This window comes from Stomoxys calcitrans, chromosome 3, assembly GCF_963082655.1.
Source record: "Stomoxys calcitrans chromosome 3, idStoCalc2.1, whole genome shotgun sequence".
NCBI classification, from domain to species: domain Eukaryota; kingdom Metazoa; phylum Arthropoda; class Insecta; order Diptera; family Muscidae; genus Stomoxys; species Stomoxys calcitrans.
In genome coordinates, this window is record NC_081554.1 from 97,550,388 (window position 1) to 97,559,547 (window position 9,160).

Sequence of the window (9,160 nt, forward strand, 5' to 3'; positions counted from 1 at the left end):
GCAAAATTTCACCCCAATCGGATAAGAATTGCGCACTCTAGAGGCTCAAGAAGTCAAGACCCAAGATCGGTTTATATGGCAGCTATATCAAAACATTGACCGATATGGCCCATTTACAACCGACCTACAAAATTTCAAGCGGCTAGCTTTACTCCTTCGGAAGTTAGCGTGCTTTCGACAGACGGATGGACGGACGGACAGACGGACGGACATGGCTAGATCGACATAAAATTTCATGACGATCAAGAATATATATACTTTATGGGGTCTCAGACGAATATTTCGAGTAGTTACAATCAGAATGACGAAATTAGTATACCCCCCATCTTATGGTGGAGGGTATAAAAAAATCATCCGGTGCCCAACACACATAATGACCTGTACATTGAATTCGAGAATAAATGGAATCATGAAATGAGTCTAAACCGATTGGTTTATTTAACAATTTACGAAAGAGAAAAGTCGGGCATTGCTGACTCTATAATACCCTATACCTACTATATACTATCCTAATGTGTGATTAATTTCGACGGTGGTTTTCAGATAGGTTAGAAAGCAATCTGTAATACATTTCGAGCAAATCTGCTCAAAATTGATATAAATATGATTTTTCAAGTCAAAATATAGCGATGTATAAGTGCAAACAAATACATATATTCTATTAAGGAACAGGGGCATGTATATACAGGGTGAGCCAGAGAAACTTACTTATTTGAAAGGTCAATAATATCCAAATTCAATTACTGAAATTCGTGTCCATTCTTTGCAGCATATCAATCGGTATGTTGAAAATGTGGTCGCGAATGTTGTTCTTGAGGTGTGCTATGGTCCGAGGTCCGATTTACACCACTCTAATAACGCATGCTTTGCTTGTTGACGCAGCCGCAAATGGGAAAGTGAAGCTCGTCACTGGAAAAAAAGCTATGGCGCCATTAGGGAGGTTGTCAATCAGCATTTCACATGTATTTTGACAAGAAACAAAATCGCGTTCAGTTAATACTTGCACAACAGCCAATTTATAGTGATAAAAATAAAGACGCCGCGGAGGACGCACAACTGACTGCCTCACTGTTTCAATATTTTCCGGAATTTTGATGGTCCATTGAAGTCCCGAAATGAGTTAACCCACGACAGAGTCGAATTACAGCCAGGAACGAGTATGAGAGGAGGAATTTCAAAGCCTTCGAGGAAGCCACGTTGCGTAGCAACGATAGAGCAACCCTTGGAAAAGATCTCGGCGGCGAAGGCCCGCCCCTCCCTAGACCAGAGAATGATAGCGCTTCCTAGACCAGAGTATGATTGGTGGGGTGGAGGGAAAATCCATCCACCGTCCAACTCACCGGTCGGGAGTTCTAAATATTACAAAAGTAATCTCGTAAAGTAAAGCTTCGCTTTGGAGTCCTTCATAAATAAACGGTTTAAGGCTAACAGTATAGGAACCTTCAATCGGAAGACAGTATAGGAACCTTCAATCGAACTTCGAATCGGAGGAGAATTGTAGAGCCGTAGACGCGTATATAACAATTGTTCATAAAAGACTGAAGGAGGAAAAGATCTCCCGAAAGGACACAGAGCTACCGAGTGTAGATAGTGTCTGAGAAAAAAGGAAAATGCTTCAATCGAGTTGGCCTATCTGCGAAAAAACGCCATCTGGCAGTTTCTCGGGATCGGAAATAAGAGATGGAGTGTGGTTAAGCAAGTAGAAAACGTACATGTTTTTCAGTACGGGCTGAATACATCATTCGAAAATTCGACAGCTCCAGCGATGAAAACAAGTCGGAAGATAGACAGGCGGGCAGAGCGGCAGAACTACACATTAATGTTTTAGAGTACAAAAATGGGTGTGGCTCTTCTCCTCTTTAGCGTGGCAATTTAATGCAAGTTATAACACCCTGTACCTTAGTACTGATAACGGGTATAAAGAGGGTATTTGGACTTTATTTTAATTCGGAGAGAATTGCGTACTAATGATCAAAAAGTCAAATCGACAGAGCAATTGGTGTGGGACCTACGTTTAGGTATGGTCCGATTCAGACCAAACTGGTACAATGTTGGAAGTCAAAATACACAGGAAAAAAGTTGTCCCAAAAATTTGGGATTTTTATACCCACCACCGAAAGATAAGGGAATATTAATTTTGTCATTCCGCATTCAACACATCGATATATTCATTTCTGACCCTAGGTTCTTTCTTATCTGCCGATCCAATGTCCCATAAAAGCTACATTTATTATCCGATTTTGCTTAAATTTGAGACAGTGAGTTACGTTAGGCCACTCGACATCCTTTTTCAGTTTGGCCCAGATCGGTTCAGATTTGGTTATAGCTGCAATATAGACCGATATCTCGACTTAAGGCCTTGGTCAAATAAAATGAGTTCGATTTCGCTGAAATTTGATACAGTGACTTATGTTAAACTTTTCGACATCGGTGTTTTATATGGTTCAGATCGGTCTATATTTGAATATAGCTGCCAATAAGGCCAATATTGAGCCAAATAATCATAAGATCCGAATCTAATATACCCTCCACCACGGATGGCATTTGTCAAGTTCTTTGCGCAGTTTCTCTTTTTAGGAAAAAAATTAATAAGGAAAATTATGCTATATCATAGTTATATCCAATTCGGAATATAAATGAATTGAATGCTGAACATCGTAGAAGTCATTTTGTTATATTTCAGTCCATTCGGATAAGAATAGCGCCTTGTAGGACGCTCAAGAAGTCAATATCTCAGATCGATTTATATGGCAGCTATATCAGAACATGTACCGATTTGCATCATACTCATCACAGTTCTTGGAAGTCATATAAAAACACCCCAAAACATACTTAGCACAGTTGTTGGAAGTGATATCAAAACACTATGAGCAAAATTTCAGTCAAACCGGACAAGAATTGCGCCCTCTAGAGACTCAAGAAGTCAAGACCCAAGATCGATTTATATGGAAGCTATAATAAAACATCGACCGATTTGGCCTATTTACAATCCCAACCAACCTACACTAATAAAAATAATTTGTGCAAAACTTCAAGCTTTACTTCTTCAAAAGTAAGCGTACTTTCGACAGACATACGGACGGACGGACAGACATGGCTAGTTCGACTTAAAACATCACTACAATCAAGAATATATATACTCTATGGGGTATTAGACGCTTATTCGAGGTGTTACAAACAGAATGACGAAATTAGTATACCCCCATCCTATGGTGGAGGGTATAGTAAAAATCAATCAGCGAACGAAATTTGAAGCGGATGGTTATGTCCGTTGGTATATAGGAAGGTTAGTTTAGGTTTAAGTGGAATCCTGCTATCAGACTCACCTAGACATTTTCGTTCATTGTGATATCACAGGAACAGAAGAAGGAAGATGCCTTCTAGTTCCTTCCGTTGAACCATCCAGATCGCTTTAAAAAGCCCAATAACTTGCGAATGTTCACATCCGCTAAATCAGACAGGTTCCCAAAGAATTGAGAGCCTAAATTGGAACTCTTAACTGCTAGTGCAGGACACACACACATAGAAGGTGTTCTATAGTCTCTTCTTCCTCGATGTCCCCACAGCTTCTTCAAAAATCGTTGCTGGCAATCTTCAGTCTGTCAGCATGTTTTCCGATTAAACAGTGACTTGTCATTTCGGACACAATGACTGAGACGTCTTTTCTAGCCAATGACAGCAAAGCAGTAGACCTCTTCAAGTCTAGATTAGGCCACATTGTTTTGGAATTCTCACAGTCCCCTCTTTGTGACCATATATCATTCGTTGTCCTTCGGGCCTGGTCCTAAAAACTTAGCTTTCATGTCCCTAGATGCATACCCACAGAATGTGTAGGGTAGTTCCTAGTCGCGCAAGATCTTCCTTTTTACAGTTCACTGGGATATCTCTGTGGCCCGGCACCCAAAACAGGTGAATTTAAACTGTTCAGCCATCTCGTTAAGAGATCTGCGATAGTCGAGGACGGTTTTTGTGTTCAGAAATACGTTCTCCAGGCATTTAATGGCTGCCTGGCTGTCTGAGAAGATATTTATGCCAAACGTCGTAACGACATTATATCTTAGCCATTCCACCACTTCCTTAATTGCAATGATCTCTGCTTGATACACTCTGCAGTGGTCGGGTAACCTTTTCGATATTCGACCAGTTCTAGTACTTTAAAGTACACACCAAAGCCCACCTGGTCGTTTAGCTTGTAACCATCAGTGTACAAGTCTATTAAGGTTCTACTAGTAGGGATATCGTAGTTCCAATCGGTTCTATCAGGAATAAAGGTACAGTAATTTTTATCAAAAAGGGGCGCAGGTAGGGTGTAGTCCACACTGCCTGGAACATAAAATTTTGTATCAAGGATAACACAGTATCCGTAGCCGCCACATGATCAATTAGACAGCTCCTTTAACCTCACGTCAGTGATCGCTGCAATTTGGGTAGCCACATTAACTTTGAACATTTTTATACCCAACACTGTAGAATAGGGGGTATATTCATTTAGTCATTCCGTTTGCAACACACCGAAATATCAATTTCCGACCCTACAAACTATATATATTTCGGATTGTCGTAAAATTCTAAGACGATTTAACGATGTCCAAGTGTCTGTCCGTGCGTCTGTTGTAATCACTCTACAGCCTTCCAGAATTAAGATATTAAGATATATCAATCTGTCGTTAAAGGGTCTGAAGCCCATAAAAGTTTTGTTCATTACCCGATTTCGCTGAAATTTGAAACAGAGGGTTACCTTAAGCTTCCTGATATCAGACCTAAATATGGACCAAATCGGACTATATTTAGGTATAGCTGCCATATAGACCGATATTCCGATAAAGGGTCTAAAGCCCATAAAAGCTTTATTTTTAACCGATTTCGCTGAGTATTGAAACATTGAGTAGTTTTACGCCTTTTAACATAGGGCCCAAATGTGGTTCAGATCGGACTATATTTAGATATAGCTACAATAAAGACTGATCTGCCAATAAAGGGTCTAAAGCCCATAAAAGCTCTATTTATTACCCGATTTAGCTGAAATTTGAAACAGTGGGTAGTCTTAGCTCTATCGACAATCGTCCCAAATATGGTTTGGATCGGACTGTATTTAGATATAGCTGTCATATAGACCGATGTGCCGATTAAGGGTCTAAAGCCCATAAAAGCTTTATTTATTACACGATTCTGTTGAAATTTGAAATACAAAATTCAACAGTGATTTGTATTTATAGCCCACTCAATATCCGTGTCGAATTTGGGTGCATAAGTTATCCAATTTTCAACAAATTGTGCCGAAAGGGGGTTTTCATATATACCCTAGGTGGTGGTAGCCAAAGTTCGCCCCGGCTGAACTTAATGCCTTTTTACTTGTTTGAAATTGTTCCTACGGTTCAAGGATTTGGCCTACAACTGGAAAAATTAAAGAATTCAAGCTCAAAATTTTAAGATCAAAACAAAAAAAAAAAAAAACGCTAAGTTCTTAACATTCGTCATTCATTCAGCTGGTATTTAGCCCTCAGCAATATGTGACCCAGATTCTTTACAAATATCCGAGTGGAAGTCAAATGGAGGGTAGGTGTGGGTGTACGGATGGGATCTGGGACAATTCAATTGGATCTGGCCAACCATAAATATTTATTAGACTTTTTTCCTACTCTTCGTTGTAAATGTTGACAGCACCTGTAAAAACTGTCATAAACGTTGGTTGCATCATTTCGCACACTGTTCCTTTCCCTCCACGCGGCGTACACTTCAGCTCTTTTATTTTATTTACCTGCACAGACTCTCCCATTCGCCGACAGAGCCAGAGGTGGCTGAAAAAGCCATGGATGTGCTGTGGCATGCTGCCGTGGGAGTTGTATTATTTGTTTTATGCATTGTTGCCGACAATGTATCCACCGGGATATGTGGCTAAAGATGCAGCAGTGTGTCACTGGGATGCACTCTTTTGTCGTTTTTAATTCAACCCCCGTTTTTGCGGCTTTTGTTTTGCATTGCCTTTTGCTTCGGTTGTGTTCGTCGTTTTTGCTGCCGTGCGTTTTCGGGGAATTGAAATTTTATGTTTATGTTTGCGGTGACAAAAAATACATAAAATCATTTTAAAGTATTTTATGTTCTGACACATGCATAAAATTGTGTCCTTTTTGTTGCTCTTTTTTCAATGTGAACTGCTAACACATATTTCATCGGAACACAATGAACTTTTTCAACCAGCTGAGTAAGTATAAAAACAACAATTTCTCTGTTTTTGCTGTCTTAAATTAATAAAAATGTTATAAGTTTATTTAACATAGATCAGTGAAAGATCCCATGGGGAGATGTGCGAGTAACCTGTGGCCCCCAGAGGAGATACAGGCCGCTCAGGCTTGGCATTACGGCTATGGGGAAGCTACATAACCATAACTGCTATTTCCCGTGAAACCTACAGATGGGTTTTTGTGAAGGCCTGCGTTGAGCAAAAAAAACCAAAAACAAAAGCAAAAGCTTACATCATTAATTTAAAATAAATTAAATTGACTCGACAAAAGTCAATGGGTTTTTGAATGGCATATGCACGATAACATCATTCAATTCAATTATGATTATGTGACCTTCCACATCAAAGGCGTCGATTATCACTAAAAAAAAATGATTCCTGAATGACAACCTCCATTAAAAATTTGGTGATACCGCCAAAAACGAAAAAAAAAAACAGTAAGGAAGGGCCAAAGTCGGGCGGGGCCGACTGTATAATACCCTACACCTACCTTATAAGTACAACGTGGGACCTATATCCAAGTCTGAACCAATTTTGATGAACCTCGGCGAGCAAATGTGATCAAACTGTAAAAATGGTTAAGTGACAAATGACAACATTATGGCAAATTACCAAAAATCTGACCTGGGAGCTATATCTAATTCTGAACCGATTTCCTGGAAACTTCTCAGATATTGTGGTAGTCGTCGAGGAAATCTGACGATATACATGTATGACAGCTATATCTAAATCTGGGACGATGAATATCACCAGTAATATTGAGAGTCATAAGAAAATCCTTCCTGCAAAATTTCAACAGAATCGGTTAACATTTGGACGAACATATATATGAGAGCTATACCTAAATCTGAACCGATTTCGAACAAACTTCTTGGATACTGTGGCAGTCGTCGAGAAAAGCGTTTTGCACAATTTTGGCAAGATGGATCAATAAATGCGCTTGATGTGACTCTAGAAGTTAAAATCGGGCGGTATATATATACATATATAGCCTGAGAGCTATATCTAAATCTGGACCGATTTCGACCAAACTCTGTGTATATTGTGGTAGTCGTCGAGGAAAGCGTCGTGCAATATTGGTCAATAAATGTGCTTGCAGTTGCTCTAGTAGTGAAAATCGGGCGATATACATGTATATATTAGCTGACCCGGGCCCGCTCCGCTGCGCCTTCATTTACTTTATGTGGAACTAAAGTTTCCTTGAAATATTTATTTTCGACAATTAAAGATCTTTTACTGAAATACCATGCTAACTTGATTAACAGTTTAACAATATAAGTGCCTTTGTCTGATTCCCATATTATCTTTATAAGTCTACGAATTTAAGTTTGGATGTACGGTGTACTCCATTCTTGAAATACTTCATTTCAGCCCGATATTCTCATGATGTCTGATTTAGTGGTGTTTTCGGGGGAGAGGTGGTCCCCCAAATACTTGGCCCTGAAAAAATATCAGCATCGTGCTCTTCTCTCAAATACCATTCATTTAAACCCCATATTGCCATTGGCTTAAGAGGAGTATACAGGATGAAGCGGCCCCCAAACACATGGCCCCAAAATAGGTTATCAAATTCGTTTTCTAATCTCAAATACCTTTCATTTGAGCCACATATTGGCATGGTCGAAAAATGTTTTCCCTTTGGGCGTATTTTGGGAAAGGGGTAATGCCTTAAATACATGGTCCTTCATTTGGATATCAAATTCCTATTCTACTCCCAAATACTTTTGCGATGGTCACTAAAAAATTGTTGTTTGTGGGGTATTTTGGGAAAGGAGTAGACACCCAGAAAATTGGTCCCGAAAATGGGCATCAATTCTTGCTCTAACCCCCAATACCTTTCATTTAGCTCCACATTGATATGGTCGGTAAATATGCTCGATTTAAGGGTGTTTTGGGGATTGGGGAGGTCACCAAAACACTAAGCTCGGAAAATATATCAGTAACGTAATCTATTCTCATATATCTATATATCATTTATTTGAACCCCATATTAATGGCAAATTGGATATCAAATTCGTTTTTTAATCTCAATTAAACTCCTTACTGCAAATAAGTCCGGTTTGGGGTATTGGCCCTAAAAACTATGAATATTTAGTTCCACTCTCTTTAAGACCCAAATTGTCTTGGTGAGGAAATAAGTCCTGTTTGGGGGTTGTTATGGTGGTAGGACGTCCGCTAGACAGTTGGCCCCTAATGTTATACTGTCAGATTCGTGGTCTTCTCCCACTTACCTTTAATTTGAGCCCCATAGTCGGCAAAAATGACCGGCTTGGGGGTGTTTTGGGAGATGGGCGGCCACTCAGTGAGTTGGGCTTGAAAATACATATCGGATTCGTGTTTTACTCGAAAAATCCTCTTATTTGAGCCTCATATTGCAATAGTCAGCAAATACTTCCTATTTGGGTGGTGTTGTGGTTGTGGGTTGATATCAAATTCGTGCTTTACTCTCAAAGACCTTTCAGTTGAGCCCCATATTGCTATGGTCGTAAATTTGTCCCCATTGGGGGATGTTTTTGGTGAGAGGCGGCCCTCAAACACTTGGTCCCATATTTGGATATCAGATTCGTATTCTACATTCAAATACCTTTTATTTAAGCCCCATATTCCCATGGTCAGTAAATAGGTCCTGTTTGGGGTGGGTTTTGGAGAAGGGGTGGACCCCCAGAAACGTGGTCCCACATTTGGATATCAGATTCGTATTCTACTCGCAAGTGCCTTTCATTTGAGTCCCATATTACCATGGTCGATAAATATGTCCGATTTAGGGGTGCTTTGGGGCTTGGGGTGGTCCCCCTAGCACTTGGTCCGACAATTGGATATCAGATACTTTTTCTTATCCTAAATACCTTTCATTTGAGTCCCATATTGTCGTGATTGGGTTGGGGCAGCTCCCTGGGTACCCCATCCGAAATTTGGATA

At 39.9% G+C, this 9,160-nt stretch overlaps 1 long non-coding RNA gene across 1 annotated transcript; it reads left to right on the forward strand.

Annotated features, from left to right (window-relative positions):
* Positions 1-6,163: 6,163 nt before the first annotated feature.
* LOC131996312 (uncharacterized) lies at positions 6,164-7,483 on the forward strand. The gene is made up of 2 exons (XR_009397762.1): positions 6,164-6,202; positions 6,265-7,483. It is a non-coding gene; the product is annotated as an uncharacterized LOC131996312 (long non-coding RNA).
* Positions 7,484-9,160: the final 1,677 nt, after the last annotated feature.